The sequence below is a fragment of the Branchiostoma lanceolatum genome, chromosome 8 (assembly GCF_035083965.1).
Source record: "Branchiostoma lanceolatum isolate klBraLanc5 chromosome 8, klBraLanc5.hap2, whole genome shotgun sequence".
Taxonomy (NCBI): domain Eukaryota; kingdom Metazoa; phylum Chordata; class Leptocardii; order Amphioxiformes; family Branchiostomatidae; genus Branchiostoma; species Branchiostoma lanceolatum.
The window spans coordinates 9,608,290-9,628,498 of record NC_089729.1 but is presented as its reverse complement, the minus strand read 5'-3'; the positions used below and the strand labels follow the sequence as shown (position 1 = coordinate 9,628,498).

The following is a 20,209-nucleotide window of genomic DNA, read 5'->3' as shown; positions in this document are numbered from 1 at the left end:
TTGTGTTTCGACCAAAATGTCGGGCAATTGGCGGAAACAAAAAGTATGATACAAAAGAGACTGTATAAAAGACACACACACAAAAAGTTTTAAAAAGTCCTGATCATGAGTGTTATTTGTGTATATTTCTTGATATTTCGTCTTCGCAAACAGCCCGGCCGGGTCCCGGTTTCGAAATCTGAACCTCGCTAGCATAATTCTAGATTACTTCCAAAGAGGGATGCACAAGAATGAATACTAAACAGATGAATCGGAACCAGAAGTTGCTGTTGACAAGGAAAACGACCGATGTGATGAGTGACCTTGTGGGGGTCAGCTAACATAATTATTTATTTAACTACTAATAAACCTTAAGTCCCACCCTGCTAAATATTTCATGCGTGCCGGCGGAGGGTCTGGCTGTTGGGAGAACGCCTTCCGTCGCCTGCAATAGAATTAATGCTATTTCAGCTATAATAAACGGTGTGTTCTAAATGTCACGTGTTTGACCTTTTCTGTACGTTTATAAAGGGGCAATATCAGTATAGTATACATGTACCAGGAAATAATCCGTATTCGTAAATCACATTTATATCCCGATTAAACCTACAGTCTTCATTTTGAAGAAGAGAAGTTAAAATTGGCAAAAAGAATAATGTTGCCTGCTCATTTCAGTGGTTAACTGGCATGGGTCATGTATTGCCATGTTGCTGCTTTGTGGTAAGCGTCGTCAATGTAATGATACTGATCTAATATGAGCAAACCAACAGAGCCACTATTACCAGTAAAGCCACGGTTTAAGTAGCGCGTGCTTACCAGTCGTAAAGGGAGCTGTAAAACTTAGCGAGGTGGGACATGTATCAATGCTAATGGCTCCATGTTTTCACCAGTCGTCGGCAATGGCAGACGATGATTAGAATAGCCCCGGCATATAAACTACAGCGATTAAACATGGGGAAAGGTCGCCTGGGAATCGGAGAGGGGGGATTACTCCTGAACCACACTGACCGAGGATTAACACTGGCTGATTGGCGCACAGAAGTAACGGCCGGACGGTGCACCGGGGTCGGCTGTGGTAAGCTCGGAGACGGATGTTATGGGCGTTTGCTTGTGGTAGTTATGTATGTTCTACCCACCGGAGATACCATACCGATTGGCGGGACAATAGGATGACTATACAATATCAAGGAATAGTTACATGCAGCAGTTGTGGATATTAGGATAAGAACATCATGAATTCAAAGGATCGCAGCGAAGCATCATTGTTCAGTTTTCTTCGTTGTTGGGTCGTATGTACAAAATTGATGCAATGTTTACAGCGTAGGACGTAGACATGCTTATCTGGCGCATGTTTGGTCTCAGGTCCCCATTCCACTAGACAGCGATTGCTGAGCGACCATACAGCGACCAAAATTACATTTGTTTAACCCTTGATTTCATATAATTGGAATGGGATGCAAGGTGTAAAGATATAATAGAAAACACAGCAAAACACTTTATCTATAAAATTCGTTGGGCGACATTTCAAATCTATGGCCACTTAGCGGTCTTAGCCTCTAGTGGGAAGGGGGGGTTGGTAAAGGAACAGTGAGAAAAGCAACATCCGATGTGGTCACTAGAACATTGTTTCACGAACCAGCGGAATGGTAGCATTTGTTCAAGATCGGTATTATTGACAAGTTAAGTGCAAGGATTTCTTCCAAAATATTTCTCCACACATCCTAAACTTTCATTATCCATCCTAATGTTACAATATGACATTCAAACGAGTGTGATATTTACATGATATGTCATAGGTAAAGGCAACCAGAAAAATGTGATTCAACCACAACAACAGTTATCGAACAGATCAGCGGTTGCAAGAACTACGTCGTCAATTTTCCATCTTTCTACAGGAACAAAGAATAACCGACACAATCATCATTACGACCCCGGCTCCTATTGCGGACATGACGGCGTCGGGGAGACCTCCGCTGCCTCTCAGGATGTCCTTTCCTCTGACGAGGTACATCATACATGGCCGCGCCAGGGGACCCAGTACCACTGGCGCTGAGGACAAGTTTCTGTACCCTGGGACGGAGAGTTGGTCGGGATCCACATATCCTACAGAGTGAGTGAAATCTGGTATCTGAAATATGTGGCAATCCAAAGACATCTCCGTACGGTTCAGTTTGGACTCGAACTTTGTTTCCAGACAGATGGAAGTCATCCTGGGCGCGTTCTCCGCGGAATCCAGGAACTGCAAGAGCGTCGGTGCTCTGGAGACGGAACAGTTCTGCTGGACCGTGAGATTGTCTCGGTTAGTTCTGCACACGCACACGTCCACTTTACTGGTCAGAGTCTGCTCGTGGAAACACGACAAATTCACACGACAAAATTCCGACCTCCACCAACGTCTTCTCGGAATTGTTAATCCGACGTGGGACGAAGACGCTGTAGGCGTCTTGTTCTGTCCGTTACCACCAAACCTCGACATACCGGTGGTTGTTGTTGTATTTAAGGATATGGTCCTTGGAAACACAGGAGACCAGGAAAGAAAGCACATCACAGTCACACAATAGAACAATTTCATAGGAATGTCATCATCCATGATCAGTCCTTCATGTATGCAAGCTGACCTGACCGTCGTTTGCTTTAGGCTAGTCGCTTGTCCTTCTCTGAAAATGCAACAAAACCGTCAACAAAGACTAGCATATAGTACAAGCTAGCGTATTTAGCTTTACTTTGCAGTGAAATGGTACTTTAACCAATATTTCTGTCCCGGCAAGTAAGCATACTAACGTTAAGTCTCAGCTGCAGAGATGGCATGCTAAATTATTACGACAAGCAACAGGGAAAACGCCCAGTCCTACTACCACAGGCTTCTACAAGCATTTAGTTCAAATTTTTGCTAATAGTCGCCACATGCAACTCATGCATCGTTATTGACGAAAACTCTGAAAAGCACACGAAAGGACTTGTCATTACAACATGCTTAACGTACCTACACCGAGCACAGGTTCAGGGCGATGACCGCTGTCCATGGTTCCTTTCCTACCAGTCCGTTCCTGTGACGTCGCCTCCCGTCAGTGTCCACGCCGCCGCTTGCAAGTCCCCGAAACCTGCAGGACAGGGAAACAGTTCAACAACGTGAACGTGTGTTCCATGGCGAGCCGAACCCCAGACTGGCTAAGGGCTGATTAAGCGATCTGCTTGAAGTGCCATTGTGGAACGAATCGACCGGACTAATTCACGACATTAGGTTAGGCGCATTACCCTCCTGAACTCCGGTCTCTGAACACCCTCGTTATTTCGATAATCATTGCGTCGTAATACATTAGTCTGACAAGTCGGCTATCTGGTTCACTTGCCTGGGGATCGGATGGTCTACATGGTGTCCAAGGAACAAAGTGTGGCTTTTATGCACATAGAAATATTGATGACAAAGGATGACATTTACACTACTACACCATTGAATAAGTCTCTACTTGTCATCCTTCTTTATAGCAGGCTTTTGCCAACTACATTTGATAAAGATCCCATTTGTGTACGAAGGAATAATGTTAGTCGACCTCACAATATGTCACCATCCTACAGACACCCTGGATATTGGTTGGGGATCATCGCTTGCCAGTTTCCAATGAAATAGACCATAAACGTTCCCTGGACAAAACGCTTAGATACACGCGTGCAGCGTGCAGTGATATCGATCCTTGGGACGTGACTTAAGCATTGTGGAAGGGGTTTGTTACGCCAGGGTAATAGTGGTAGGGGATTACGGACCATCATAACAAATACGCTATAACCAGGAGTGCAAAATAGGTGGCCACTTGCTGACGCAATCATGGTCGCTTGTTTATTTTGTCGCAACTGATTTTGACAAACAAAACGGGAATATCTCAATAGTTAACTATATAGAAAATAAATTCCTTGCATCACGATAGTTCAAAGGACATCCCTCGAATAAATAATAGCCATGATAATAGATATATTGATGATGATATAAATCTGTGTTCTGAAGAGGATTGTGAATGATTCTTAAGTTTAATGAGAGAATGGAGAAGTACTACGGCACATAACCAAACCCCTCACCCTTCCACCCCCAGATAAAGACGAATAGGTCCTTTATATGTAATGTGACGTTAGGGAATGATGACCGTTTGACCGTGAACCTCACTACCGGTTCATTGGCGTGTCCGTACCTACCGATTAGAATGCCTGACTGGCGGCGACGGCAGCTACTGTCCTATATTTAGGACACACTACAATTTATGTCGCGGCTGACTCTGACATTGGCATTAACCAGCTGCTTTCATAATACTGACCATACAACATGTGTTGTTACCTCTAAATGGTATATGATACAACGTTGACGACATACGTCAAAATAGACCATATGGTCCCAAAGAACGTCAAAGAGTCGCCCTCTGCCAGATTGGTGGGGTAATTTACTTGCGAAGGCTTTCTTGTGTTTCGACCAAAATGTCAGGCTCATAGGAAATCGACAGGAATAATCGAATGTCCCGGACACGAGTACTGCACAGATGCGTCTGGACTCAATTATGGACCATCCGACCAAGGAATTCACTGATTTTCCCATGTAATTAAAAGCGTGTGATGGGTCATTGATTACGCGTGCGACTGTCAACAGATTTATAGGATTACTGTTTACTGATTCAATTGATGATAACGGCTTAATCATTAGTAATAAGAATCACTTAATCAAGGGGCTTCATAATCAGTCTACTGTAACATGAGTGCAGGAATGATTCTATCTGCAAGCCTCCTTGAAAATTCCAGACATTTCCTCAATAGTTTGGGAGTGTCGCGCAGTTTAAGGATGGAGAGAATAACAGATGAGTACATGAAGGAGTGAATGGTTCATTTCTCGACCGCCCTCCGTTGGCCGTAATATGTTTTAATTTCGGCGAAAGTGAAATGGCCCACGAGGTGAGAGTTTCGTCAACCTCTGCCGACTTTGCCAATTATGCGCAATGTCGAGAATCACGGCTCTCGTGAAATGAGGTTTTACCAAATGGCAGGCGATTCATCTTGTGGAAGGTTTGCTCTGACCAGAAGACAGTCTGTTCCGGGCTTTGTTGGGGAAGAAAGATCCAATTTCCGTGCACAACACTAATCGTCATGCAGACATAGAAGTCACATTACTTCATGGCTTAGGGTGATAGGATGACGGCACACCATGTTATATGTTAATATTCCACATTAGCATTGTTATTATCATTGCTAAGTTTAGCAAGTTTGTTTTGTTCCTTGGATGTGGCGCTGTTAAAGGTAAGTTACTGAGTTGGGTGCAGTTGTTTTTGCCTTAAAGTAAATCTAAAAAACAAACATTTTGGGCAACGTGTGTTTTGCTTGCACATGAGTCACCACATGATTCTACAAAGGCAGTCGGCATTGACGTTGATTAAGGACAAAGATTCATAAGGCTTCAAATTCATCTGATTTCGACCAGCTTTAGGTAATATACAAACGTTTAGATACTAAAGGCTACCAAAAAGTATCTAGCAAGGTGATGTTTTTTGCTATGTTACCGATACTCAAAAGAAAAATAGCTCTACCAAGGCAGTTTACGTCGTGGCTCCTAGAGTAGTTAATCTCTATCGACCACGCGCAGACTTTGCCGACTTGAGCACTCTGTAATTGCTGTGAGTCATTATCGACAATTTGGACTTAACGACGCCATGGGATTCGACTGTCTTCAAGCACCGACTGCTTCACTAAATCTCTAGCCTTACAGAACATATTGGAAGCCTCAATAAGACACCACCACCAACCCTTTGTCACGGGGCGGAGGCCAACCGTTTCCTTGGGATATTGCGATACTGCTGCTCCATGTTCCTCCCGCCCCGCGGCCTACAGGGAGAGATTCAGCAGACTCCAGACACAGGCCCCACAGGAACAACAACACTACGCGTTCAAGGGAGAGGCCAGAGTTGCCAGGGAAGCCCTGATTGAACACCACTTTCTAAATTCAAAAGCGATATTCGACCAATCAAGTCTTTAATCACATTAGGAGCGCTAACATTTGCGCGCTGCGAACATTTGAACCTGGAAACCAGGGGGCCAACCGCTACAACTCACATAAAGAGTGAGAAGAATATATTGCGTGTACGTTATTTTGCAGAGATGTTCCTGGATGGTATATTTGCCACCACATACACAATGACAAAATATTCAAACTTATGTATACCAGGGGTTTAATCTATATACAGCACGCAGTTGATGGTCATTGTGGTTCTTCACTAACCTTGCTAACTTTGCTATTCAAAGCTTCTGTGTTATATTGATGAGGCCCTTTGGCACAACGGCCAACTGTAGATATGACAGCGTCTCATCAGGATCATTTCCAGCCAGACGGGAGGGCAGCATTGTCCTTTCTTTCGGTTGTAGCCGAATGAAGATGTCCTTATCTTAACATTGCTTACTAGTATTTATTTTCAAATTGTAATAAATATTTTTTTATTTTTTTATTCATTCATTTTGTTTGTTTGTTTGTTTGTTTGTTTGTTTGTTTGTTTGTTTGTTTGTTTGTTTGGTTGGTTGGTTAGTTGGTGGATTGGTTGATGGGTTGATTGGATGGTTGGTTGGTTGGTTAATACTCAAGTGGGCTTCCTGATTACCAATGAAGCAATGAAAATATGGGCAGTAAATAACTACAATTAGATAAATGTTGTATTTCTTAAGCCTTACTTTCTCTTAACCGCCTTGATAAACTTTTGACTGTAAAGACGTCATGGAAGACCTGATGAGGATATCTGATGATGATTATCCACATTCCTAATCACACATGGTCGGTCGTTCTGCAAATATTACACATTACCCTTCCCACCACCCTAGCAGCGCACTGGAAGATCTCCGCGTTAGCGAATCTGGAGCCAGCGAAGCGGATAATACTTCAATTAAAGCCTCGTGCATCGCCGATAACCGTGAGCAGAGACGGAAGTAAGCGAGATATGATCAACGAACGGGCTCTTACTGGATATTGACTGGGGACACATGGAGGCTGGGAAAGTTTCAGATAACCCTGGGGAACCAGATCTAGATGTCGTAGTTGTCGAAATAACCTGCGGTACAGGAGGCTAGCCAACCTGGAGGCTCCCTAGAGGCCGTCACAGGAGCAGATGGGAGGACCAAGTGTTCAATGTGATGGACACTTTAGGAGTCAGCTGAACCGACTGGAGAGCTCTGGCCGAGAACAGAACATCCTGGAGGGAGATGTCTGCAGCCGCCATGCATCTGCTCTGATGCCCGCGGATTATTGATTGATTGACAGGAGGCTACGTCAGCAGGGCAATGATGATAAACTACGTTTTATCTTGTTTCAACATATATTTCTGATAATATATTTCTATGCAGAAAGTGTAAATATATAAATGCAATAGGCCATGGATGCAGACATTCCGAAAGAAGTAATCTAAACAATTTCACCCCATCCAAAAATTTACAACTGTTGCCTGTGCAGAAAAAGTGATATGTCATGTCGCCTTGCAGTGCTAAAGTTACCCCCCCCCCTCCCCTCTACGTTGATCAAACAGTGCTGCGATCGTTAAGGTGCGGACACGCCTTTGTGAAGTGACCTCTCCCACCTGGGTGGCATGCGTTGTTCGCACATTACTGAAGCATCGCGCAATTCATCGATTACACGGCGACAATAGACAGGAAAGGCAATGAATTCTATAGATCTAGCCAATAATAGACCCTTTAAATGTCACACGCCGCGTGAATACGTTTATGACTTACTAGTAGTTATTTCTGTCCCTGCTACGCTGTTATGTTACGAACCGAAGAGGTCACGGTGTTCTAAGGCTGAGGTTATCGCAAATCGTTTTCCAAACGCTCTTTACTGCAAACAAAATAGCTCTAAATCCGCCAGTCTTAATTCTCTGCCGTCGATTTCAACAAAGTCAAAGGCTTTACGAAAGTTCCTAGATTAGCGCGGTCTGCCCTTCTGAATCTGCTGTCATTCACAAAGTGTAAACCGGCAGGCCATTTAATGATTTACCTTACATAAAGTAGATCTTTCATTCTCTCTTCAATGACTCCCCCGCAGCTAAAGAAGATTGGGTGGATGAATAATCCAGGAACAAAGGACGATCTTTTCTTTACGTTAATGCAAGTTTGATGCTGCGTACGCAGCGCATATCTCATCATTGTATCTTCTCTGTGATAAGAGGGGACCTCAATCAAAAACACATTGCCATTACCTGATTTAAAACACACAGTCGTCGGGCCTGTAGAATTTGCTCCCCGAGGAGCATTAAGCATGAAGTAAAATGATGTTATCGTCTTCCACTAAGTTTATTTTACGTATTAGAAGTTCATACACGTTGCCTATGATCAAGAGATATGGGCACATAAAAGCCTATATTCACATGGGAAGCGGGTACGTACACATGTGTATAAAGAATTGTCACAGGTAAGTGAATTAAAGTAATAAGCGTTATAGATTAGCGGCTTGGTATACATAAGGCTAATTGATTAACCTGGAATCATGTGTATATTCCTGGCATACAGCGGAGCTGAATTCGCCTCATTCTTCAAGTTGCGACCTTGTCAGGGGAGCTGTCTATCTTCCTAGATCTTCCTCAAGGCAATTCACCCAACAAAATTGGCGCCATTTGTCACACGGCCTTCCAGCGGCAAAAATTTCTCAGACATAGTTATGTACCAGCTGAGTTACCACTACACTGTTTCCTGATTTCCCAAGAGTGGCTAATTGCGTCTCAGTCCAAGGGTTGGGTGGAATCATTGTCTTCTTGGAAAACAACCCGAAGCAGACAGCGTTACTGGTGAATAAAGCTGTCTAATCAGGCAAATTCAAACATACATGCGTCTGACTTCTGAAAATGTTTGTATGTAATTCAGTCCATATTGTTTCCATCTCATTCCTGTCCGTTCCCAACAGTCGGGAGTTCAGCACCATGGACAGCGCATGCGCGACAGTGTATGCCGTTTGCCCACATATCCGTTAGTTCAATGACCTTGTTAGTTTGTGTGTCAGAGGGAACGTTAAGACGCCGCGCGATGGGTTCATGACATCTATGAAATTTAGGCCGTTAATAACTTGTTTAACAACTCCCAAATCAGCTTTAGAACATGCGAAGTGACCGTGAAACGTGAATGTTGAGCAACTACAGATGCATATCACTGATGAAACGGCCGATGAATTCCCAGTTCTATTTTAACATATCTTGGCACAAAGCCCAGTTTCCCTCGTAGCGTTTCTCAAGATAGTTAAGATATGCGTATACATAGTTATGATCAACAGCACAGGCAGTAACCGTTTTTTTTGCACAGTCAACTTCAATTTTACAAAGTCTCTATAATATCGATTCTTGAAATAATGTTTACTTAGGATGGTATATAGCACGTTTAATGGCCTTTTTACGTGCAACATCTTTGACGTTAATTTTTGCGCACTGCTGAATCATTCATGGTAAACTTTCACACGTAACCTTTAAAACTTTCTCTTCATGAGACAACAGAATCTCAAAACGATACAATATCTCATAGATATTCACACATTCTGCCTTCAGCTTCGTACATGTGATACAAATCTATTTGCTTTTGACGTCCTGTTTTGATAACTTTATCATCAAAATGGCAAAGCCTTCGTTCCCTTTGCTATATATAGCGAAATATCAAGTTTTGAAACTCTTTTAAACTTCTCTACTGAAATATGTAGTAGACGTATATCTGCCTCCATATAATGACGACGGGATTTGAATATTGCATTTTAGTTGAAGACATGTTTTTTGCAATACGTTTTGCTCAAGCTCAAATCTACACGGTCTTAGGAAAATCTAATTGTTTCTGATACCCACAGGATGATTTGTGGATTGGAACTTGATGTAGTACTGTTCACGAGAGGTCCATAACTTCGTACAAATGGCCAAGGGTACACTGCACGAAATGGCCTCGTATCCCGGCGTATACGTACAGGGATTCCTCCGGAAATATTCCATATCCCGGTGCGGATTTAGCGTATCCGTAAGTATCCGTAAGTTATTACGGATACGCTAAATCCGCACCGGGATATGGAATATTTCCGGAGGAATCCCTGTACGTATACGCCGGGATACGAGGCCATTTCGTGCAGTGGTACCGCTCGGAACGAGTCGCCCCGATGAGGTATCGGATTGGTTCCAATCTTTCACAGTCCATAAATAGTCCACCGTGCGTGTCTGCAAATGTTATTGCCCGTCTACTCAAGTAAACTTACTCTGACAGGCCGTCCGTGGAGGATGTATTACTGCTTTACGTTATGAATCATTCAGTTGAAGAAACATCCAACTACCGCCAAAATGGCACGTTTTGTATTGATGCGACTGATGTTGCAACTTTGGGACAGGAAGCATATTTTACTTACAACTGTAAAAGCAAGGGCCTCAAGGGTTCCCTGTAGTCACTACTGAAGTAAGCCGTGGTATGATATGTAGTTAAACACAGCCATCCTTTTGACATACTTTTAACACACAGCCAAATCATACGATAATTCTACGCTCCAAGCAGAGATTGATTGGGAAGATGCCCCATTTTCTTTCCGCCAGCGTTTTCTACTGGGCATATGAGATGAGGGCCACAATCCAAAAGTCGCGGTATCTCATTAACCAGAAACAAGAAAACCAACCATGCAGCCAGCCAACCTAGAAATCTGATCAGCCGCTCATAGAACCTTCGAGTTTGGAAGCGCGTAGAGAAGTTAACAAGAGCAAGAGCAAGGGAGATGAGAATACTTCAAACATCCATACATCCTGTATTGTGATACCCACCTGGCACTTGTACGATCAGTATACCACTGCAACATAGACTTACATCTGCCTCCAATGGTGAAGAAACATTTTCCTTGCCGTATTAAACACTGAAAGCGTGTGGGTTTAACGAGAAGTCCACAAGACAGCCGTGAGACGCGGAGACTTTAAGCAACAGACGTGTCCATTCCAACGGAACTTGGCGAGTCTACATCACAGAAAGGACAGGCAAATCCGTACAAAGCTCCGTCGAATGCTTCAATCGAAAAGTTATCTTATCTTTGCCATCAGGAAGCTGTTCGCCAATACAGGAAGCTCGCTCGGCGCAGTTGTGGAGGCGGCTGCACAAACCGGGGAGGCTCTCCTGCATCAAGCCTTTAACACGAGTCGGTCCGTCCGCAGCTGGCTCAGACGGACCGATACAGCCGCTGGGATTTACGGTCGGAACACACGGGCAAACACGCAGATTGGCTTTCCAGGACTGTGGGGTATTTTATCCACTTCGTAAAGGGGGTGATGACCGACTGGGGCCAGCGATTGTCGTCCTTCTTGATCCTGATGTAGGTGAACATCTGGGACGTGTTCCACTCTGTTGAACTGATTCTGCCCCCTGTGATTTCAAACAACTGCCCCAGGGCATAACGACGCTCACAACATGATTCTTATGTATGGATGCATGGCTAGAAATCGATGCCAAGGAAATAGAGGTGCTGCTAAGAGATGTGCCACCATCTTAGTGGTGACATGGGTTGCATCTTCATTTGGGCTGGCGACAGGCATTGTCCTTACAATAAGTCTTCACATCGATTACGGATGTCAGTGAATTCCGCGTCAACGTACAGAATGCAAAAAGGAAACTCCTTTGCCCGTTCTGTAGAATCTAGAATACATTGTGACTCTACAAACTTCAGTTGCAGTTCATTGTGGTGGTGGTGGGTGATGGAAGGCTAGCGTTCATAGCGTGAGGAAATGAAACGTGTACGCCTCTTTGTGTAACATTGGATTGGGTGCGCTGTATCAATGTTGTATCAACTAACAGTTAACGCTGGTCGCAACGCCTATTAGGTGATCTGACGATTTATAGAAAGAACAGTTGAGTTAATATTAGTTGAGTTATAAGTTGAATGTTTTCAAACCTCTTGTCTTGTTTCTATCTTATTAGATACTAGTCACCTTTTATCTACATTCATATCACATTTTCCACTGTCACATTCTTGCATCAAGTTACTCTCCAAGCAGAGGAGTGGGTCCGGCAGGTTTTTGGCGTGTTTTTAGGCGTTTTTGTCGGGCTATCTACTTTGTCATGGTTTCTTTATCTCTATAACCCACACGCCAAAAACCTGCCGGACCCACTCCTCTGCTTGGAGAGTAGGATTACTCTCCAAGCAGAGGAGTGGGTCCGGCAGGTTTTGGGCGTGTTTTTAGGCGTTTTTGTCGGGCTATCTACTTTGTCATGGTTTCTTTATCTCTATAGATAGCCCGACAAAAACGCCTAAAAACACGCCAAAAACCTGCCGGACCCACTCCTCTGCTTGGAGAGTAGGATTTCGCCTTTTTTAGATAAAAAGATAAGGTGCATATACGCTTTTCCTGGTCAAGTATGTTGTCTTTACCTAGATATTTATTGGCAAAAAAAATCCCTTCTTCTCATTCATCTCTTTGTATGGTACAAAATACAAGGCGAGGTCAACGGGGATAATTTTCCGTGGTCCCCACCCTCAAATCTGTTACAAACGGTCTCTATTAGTTTCCTCTGCGCGTTCAAATGAAGCTGACTTTTCCACTCTAACTACGCACTGGAACTCCGTTTTCTCACCGAAGAATGGGCTTATCTAAAGAGAAAGGTTAACTTACATTTTCTTCCTCCGTTGGCGGAAAACCCAGGGGGCTACATGGTAAAAGCTTACCAATTAAAGGACAGCAAGCAAAGGTAAGCACAGACAGTCGCTGCTGTGTTGACATTAATAATCTTTCCCATTAGTAGTAATGGACCAGCCGGTGACTGTTGTTTACACTAGATGATGTCGGGTTTGTGTAGTTAGTACGAAACTCTGTAGTCCACCAAAGAAAACCGCATCAATTGGGTTCACATCTGTGCTGATGAAAATACCTGATCGTACATTGGAAATGTCATTCATAATATAAGAAGTCTCTGTGGCATCATCGTCACTTAACATTCTTCCCGGTACAGTCATTGTGAAAATGACCAACCCGCCCCAAGCCGACAGTTGACAGCACCGCGATCACATATGGAGATGGATCTCATCTAGGCATGTCCACATGTCGATAACGACGCACACCGTAAAAAATGAGGTCAAAGTGATCGATAGGAGAAATGTGATTAAACAATGAAATTTGAGTTGTTGGTCTTGGTCCAGCTATCCCCTGATTCTGAAATGAGATCATAAAACAGGATTTCCTTTCCATGAAAAATCATCGTAAATAAAAGCCGCAATGACCCACTTTCGTTTTTTACGACGAGACCATCTGACAGCTCTTTCAGCACAGGTAGGGGCACGTAACAAATCTCTCCTTCGTAAAGAGCGGTTATCCTGACAAAGAATGTTAGCTTCGTGTTATATGCAACATTCAATGTGTGTTTTACAACACTTTTGTTGGCGGATGCTGGGTTTAATGTTGTGTCCGAACCTTTATCGATTTTGCTATGTCGTTACGGACGCTGTGAAAATTTGATAAGATGCCTGCAGGGGAGAAGGACTGAATGATTGTTCCATAAATGCACCCGAATGGCTAAATTGCAGATGGCGTTCAAACGTGACAAAAGAGACAGTCCCTAAAGGCGATCGCGAGTAAACTTCATGAGACAGTTAGAGGACATGGAATGATTTTCCAACTCGTGCAGAGAGATAATCATGTAATTTTAAATGTACTGATTTTGTGATTATGACATGAAAGGAGTTCTACATGTCTAAAACTCGAACTCAAACTCGAAATAACTGCGGGTCGAAGTACCGTACCTGGAAATAGCCATCCTCAGGTGTTTTAAGAAGGAAGCTGTGATTGGCTGCTTCTAATTGCTGGAATCGTAAAGCATTTAGGCGGCACCGATACCAGCAACGTATTTATATGGCTAAGTCTTCCATTTCTACATGCGCACAATGTTGATAGGGCCGCACTCTATTTGACCTTCCTTTCGCATAATCAGGTAGGTATGGAAGCTGGATATCGACAGATCGTTAGACATCGGCATAACTCTTAAGTCCACACATTACTCATCGGGTACGCGCCCTGTATTTAGATCTATACCGGCGACGGAACAATCCCTGGACATACACAAGCCAGCTCCTCGACTGTCCTGGGACCTCGAGGCAGCGAAGGAAAGTCTACTTGCCCCTTTGAGGAAATTCTGAAAGTCATGAGGCGGCCTATCGGGGAGCTTGTCTAGCCTTGTAGTTCCCGGTATCCCGGGTACGGATTCTGCTGCATTTTAAACCACTTAGGTCATCACGTCATACGCATATATCGGTTAGGGAGTCATGGATATCATAGAGGTGAGAATAATTTGCTGTGAATACGATGACTTATTCACGATATTCCAAACGAAACATCGACATTTCAATAAAACATACTAGAGGCGTGCATACTGGCTCAACAGGCGTTTTCCCATGGACTTCACGCTGCAACAACAAAGGCCTTTTTTATCAATAATGCAAACATTTCTCATATGTACTCTTCCTCAAAGGGGTAATTGCGTGGATTATACCTGGATCACAATAGGGATTGGTACTGAAATGGAAAAACCTTCGACAGCAATCATGAGTATCGTTCCGAATGGCTGAAATGAGAGTCAGCGACACTCAATCAGATCATGCTAACAGGGTAGTCATACACAGGAAGTACACCTACCTCCATGGTACCATTGCTCCTGAATATCAAAACATGTGAGATGGCAATCTCTGCAGTCACAATGCGGGAAAACGGTGGCAAGAAGCACTGAGAGTTCCGACGTTGTGTGTAAGTCGTCGGTTGCTCTGTCAACCACCTAACTTGGGCTGTACACGGTCCACAGTGCACAGAAAATATCCAGATCGTCGTTGTCGCTCACCATCGTTTACCAAATAAAGAGATCGAAATGAAACAGGTCCGGGATATAGCTCCCTCTGGAACGTTTCCGCGATAGAAGGTTACGATAGAGGCAGTTCGTGAGAGACGGCTTTCTTGGATGTTGTGGGTTATCCCATTAAAAGATCAGGGGCGTTTCCAGACATCGGATGGGCCTGGTTTAAAGGAGAAAGATGCCAAATCAATGATGCATTGTAAGTTTCTAGCAAATACATTTACTCAGAAGGACAAAGACGTTGGAAAGATTGATATCGGAATGAGAGTACGTCTCTACCAGGTATGCAGATGAGTAAATTATAAAATGGAGTGGCTCTAACTCTTTTCCCGATAGAACCATTCTAATCAGTTATACCTGATAAAAGTCACTTACCTTGATTAATCTAGCAGAGCTGCTTGAGTGTTTATACGCCCAAAAGCCCACCATAATTTCGTCGGGTTGCAAATTCGACGTTTTAGACCGCATAAACTACACTTAAGCCAATATTAGCACCCATTGCAGAGCCCATGTTGATCTTTAACGATGTGCGGGGTTCTGATTATAATACATATATATCAAGTTTTCAGAGCCCGATAGTCATCAGAAACCTGCGCGTCTGGTTGGTTCTGCAAAGGAGGCTGCCTACCACACCGTCCTAAAGAATGGGACTCTGCCTCCATCAGATTTACATGTGTATATGTATCATTAATATAAAACATGTCTTTATGTCCGGCGTTTTGATACACAAGGCGCCATGAGATTGCCTGCCGGAAGCACGGTGCACAGTCATTAATTGATTTGGCATTTTCATTTCGGACCTGATTGGAACAAGGCGGATAGCCATGGATGATAGGACCATCTCACAAGTGGCTAGAAAATCGCTGCAGTGCCTCTCGAGTATTGAAATCTACGGTGGAAATAAGGTTTTCGATTAACATCTGCGAGGATGATTGCGTTAGCGTACCCTCTGCAGAATTCGTCGTCCCCGATGTGCAGTTTACATATTAGCAAACCATTCTTGTACCATTAGAGGATGCGCCTTGGGTATTCCTCCTGACGCCTTGATTTGATAGCAGATGAGAACAGTTACTGACTCAGATCTCGCACACAATTACAAACATTTAATAGAGATAAGGTCAAGCAATTACGCCCTAGCATTCTGCCAGACTGAAGCAATTATGTACATTCACTTGTTCCACGGAGGATCAAGAGTAGTATCGAGCCAGATGATCCGAGAACTTGTATCAATTAAACCTGGATGTTACACATGTGTTTGAAGAGATCTTTGCTTTCTAAGGTCCTAACACTCCCCGCGGACAAAACAGTAGAGTAATATGTTTGCCCTCATAACTGTTGGATAATATGTAAGAGTTGTTAGTAGCATACACCATGTTTATTCATGTTTCTGTCATCATTGAAGACCACAGGTTACTTTGTCAAATTGTTCAGGTATGGCGCAGGTACAGCTGAACCTCTGTACCTGTACCTCTGTACCTGTACCTCTGTACCTGTACCTCTGTACCTGTACCTCTGTACCTGTACATGTATTTAATGTAACTTTTAGGTAAACAGCTCTAGTGTAGAGGTATCAAACACATGTATGACAGAAATGAATAAATCATGATATCATAGGGGTCATCTTATCATCACGTTAGGGCACCATCAGCCGTAGACGAGACTGGAGCTTATTTCCCATAACAGGCGACAGTGCTTCAGTCTAGCCGACATGCTGCTCTTTGGCCGGCGCAGTTTGGCCGCTTCCGGTGCGTACAACAATACCGGTCCATTTGACCAGCGTCTGATAGGAAATCCTAATTTACTGAGCAGCAAATCACGTCTAACGTTGCCCATGGTTATAAATTTTCTGTCCAAACACGGTCTATTAGTCAGCCGGGTTACTGGCTACTCGCCAGTATTTATCGCTGCCTGTCATGTGAAAGTAATAATATGTAATTTACAGCAATGCGATTTTAGTTACCAGTATGTAATTAATCGCTTCGAATTCTCCACCGTCAGTGAAAAATGTGGGCTCAGAGCCCACCTGGGTCCGACGTCCCGTACTCAGCTCCGGTAGGCCTATGGTAGGCCTAAATGACAGGGACCTCGGTCTGGTGATGCAAGTTTTACCGGGATTTGTCACTGTTCTTCAGTCTAAAGATGAGGCTGACCGACACTGAGAAATGCAATAACGTCCTTCTATTACAATACTTCATAGGTCAACATTTATCTACACGCTTCATAAGTAACGTTACATGTACTCGTATAAGCAATTATAACTTTGAATGTTGATGAAGGTTAAACATCCAGGTAATAAGATGGCAGATGCCAAATGGCAGTTACTCAAGCAACTGGATAAATTTTGAAACAGTCAGACGTTTCATTTCATTCATTTATTTATTCTTTACTTAACCAGGGGTAACATGTCGCCATCTTGGCAGTTTTTAATGTGCCCTGGGGCTATATGTACAAAACAATTCGAACAGAACACAAAGTAAATCAGATTAAAATAACATTAATTGAACGCATGAACAAAAATAGTTGCAAACATAAAGAAAGATAATCGGAAATTCGGAAATTACAAAAAGCATCCGCTGTCTTTCGTCAGTGACAGCGGATGCTGTCGGAAACGTCTGGCTGGTTTAAGATTTTACCCTATATTGCTTGGATAACTGTCATTTCGCGTATGTCACTTAGTATGATTAAGCCCCTCAAATAGGAGCGTATCTTCGTATTGGAAGAAGCTAATGAATCAGCGCCATTCTAGGTTTTGACATCCCATGAGAACCTGTAATGTTTCTGAACGATCAATAATGTTTACAAGGGTCGGCCAGGTTACCTGAGGTCAGTCCTATTGTCCTTTAGCTTCAGTAAATTATTGATCCAATGTACTGACTTTATAATGCGGATTCATTCAATCATATTGATAGTAACGGACTTAGATAAATAGCTGACAACGTGTTGTCAGTTCTACTTTCAACCTTCCATTCCTGCTTTACTATAGGTTCGACTCCCCGAGCTGCATCAAGGTCGTCTGCAGAGGACTCGGTGCGTCGGCCCGGGTCCGGGAGGAGATATACGATTGCTCTCGGAATCGAGCGCGGATCCGGAGTCCAAGCTGCGTAGTCGGAACCACCGGATACTAGTACATGTAGTTAAATAGAGCGTAATGATCATGATAATCTACAGTTAATCAGAGAGCCAATCCGAGTAATATGTATAAATAAATCTGAAGGCATCTAAGCCTACGTATTTCAAGTCAGATGCGAGCAGACGAAAAAAAATACTCCAACCTTGTGAGATATTTAAAGCCATTTACAGTAAATCAGAGAGCCAATCAGGAAGCCAGTCTGAGTAATCAGTTGCTATAAAGAAACCTTTAGGGCATCTTAGCCTACGTACTCAAAGTCAGATGCGAGCAGACGAAAAAAATTGGCTCCAACCTTTTTGACCGAATGCTATTTCCGTCACACAAGAAACAGGACCGAATGAAATATTTGTCTGCCTCGACAAACTTGATTATTCTGGTTTCAAAGTCACGCCAAAACGGCAGGCCACCATTCAAATCACGTGGGCCCTAAACGAGGTTCCCACTTCGACATTTGGGTCACCTTTCTACCAAATAAACGGCCTGGCTCACTCGTCAAATCTGTATTGGTTACAGTATAAGCCAGAATGGGGCCAACTAAAGTAGCGTGGTCACTTGGGACTCTGTCTCTGGGTAAAGGCATGTTTCATTGCTCCCACAGAAACATGAGGCGTGCCTACTACGTACTACTTAATTCTATATTCTACCCTTTACCAACTATATTAAGCCTACATTTATATCTAACCGAAACGGGCTGCTAAGTCAGGAAACAACTTAACATATAGCATCACTGCAATTCCAAAATCGAAGCTGTTGCAAAGTATACTTTGACCAAGTCGGCGTAGCAACGCCTTGAAATAAAATCTTGGCAATCTGATAACGAAATTCAAGTATACAGTACAGCTTAGGGACAGTTACTGGAAGTGTCTCTAAAGGTCAATCCTTCTTGTGGTTTGACTGACTCCATCAATCATTACGACATTGATCCCCATGCCCAGGCTTCTACAGCTACAGTTGTAAAATAGAATAAGATACGAATGACTGGAACTTCACAGTGATTCCCAATACGAATTGCCGATAAAAATCAAAGATGTGAAACGTACTTCTGCAGATTTTACCACGTACCCATCGGGCCATACGCCGGGAATGTGTGCTGACGACAGCTAGCCATGAACGGCACTTTGACTGTATGTTAACCACCAAGAACGAAGTCGATAACCATTGCATAATCAATTCTCACTGCCACATTGAACGGGTAATGAGACAGACACTAATTAGCAGTAAAAGCTGCTCTTTGGCAATGAGGCTGTGTAGAGGGCTTCAACTGGGGCAGCGTCTCGGGATGGATGATAATGCCATAATTGTGGCAGAGAAATGCTGGACCGATATGAGGCGCTCTATCATAGTCTATAATCTACACACACCTACGCGAAATACTCCCAGATGCGCACTTTCCAATGATTCAGCCGAGCTTCCCATCTTATTTTACGGCTTGCATCACATTTTTGGATAAGAGTTATCAAGGTTGCGCCTCACGAACATCTGGCAATGTCTATTTCACAGGCAATAACTTTTCACAGGTAGATTTTACAATGTGTCTGGCTGTGATATTAACTGGGCTGAAACCAATCGCCGCAGGAGATGCTGCTCATCACCAGTCTGAGCTTTTCGTGTACGTTGTCCTCACATGGCATTCATGACGTTGCACACTGCCTTAAAACCGCTCCATAGTAGACTAATAGTTAGATCAAGTCAACATTACGATCGTAATCTACATGCCAAGCAAACTGCATCGGATGGGATACTAGACTGTCTCAGGGCAATTGACGGAAGATTGCAACAAGATTGCTCTGGTAGATATCGCTGCTAACGTAATGATGCCATTATGGGGGACGATGGCCGTGAGTAGGACGGGTAAAACATGTTCATTATATCTCTGAGTACGGCTTGAAGTAAGGAATTACTACCTACAGCCGGCGGTCATTGCTACTAGAGAAAGTGGTGTCCCAAACACTCGTTTTACGGGTAAAACTGAGAGATTAGCCTCGGTCCAAATCATCCTCGCTCCCAAGCCATATTTACCTAACTGGTTGGCTTCTTCTTGTTAAATCATCAATTGAAGGACTGATCATGACCAAACCAGCATTTAAAAATAACTGGGCACCACTCTGAAAATATCACTGTGTACCTTTCTTATCTATTGGGATTGTGTTACATCGATTAAAGTTAGACATCCAGGTAACAGTTACTCGAATAATTGGCGGGATAATTTTTTCACAAAAACCTATCCAGTTCCTTGAGTAACTGTTATGTTGTGCATTGAGAATGCACATT

General features: G+C 43.4%; 1 long non-coding RNA gene across 1 annotated transcript; it reads right to left on the bottom strand.

Moving 5' to 3' along the window:
- Nucleotides 1-661: 661 nt before the first annotated feature.
- LOC136439613 (uncharacterized) lies at nucleotides 662-14,852 on the bottom strand. Its single transcript, XR_010756550.1, has 3 exons — nucleotides 14,598-14,852; nucleotides 2,963-3,080; nucleotides 662-2,636 (listed from the first exon to the last, which is right to left on the bottom strand). It is a non-coding gene; the product is annotated as an uncharacterized lncRNA (long non-coding RNA).
- Nucleotides 14,853-20,209: the final 5,357 nt, after the last annotated feature.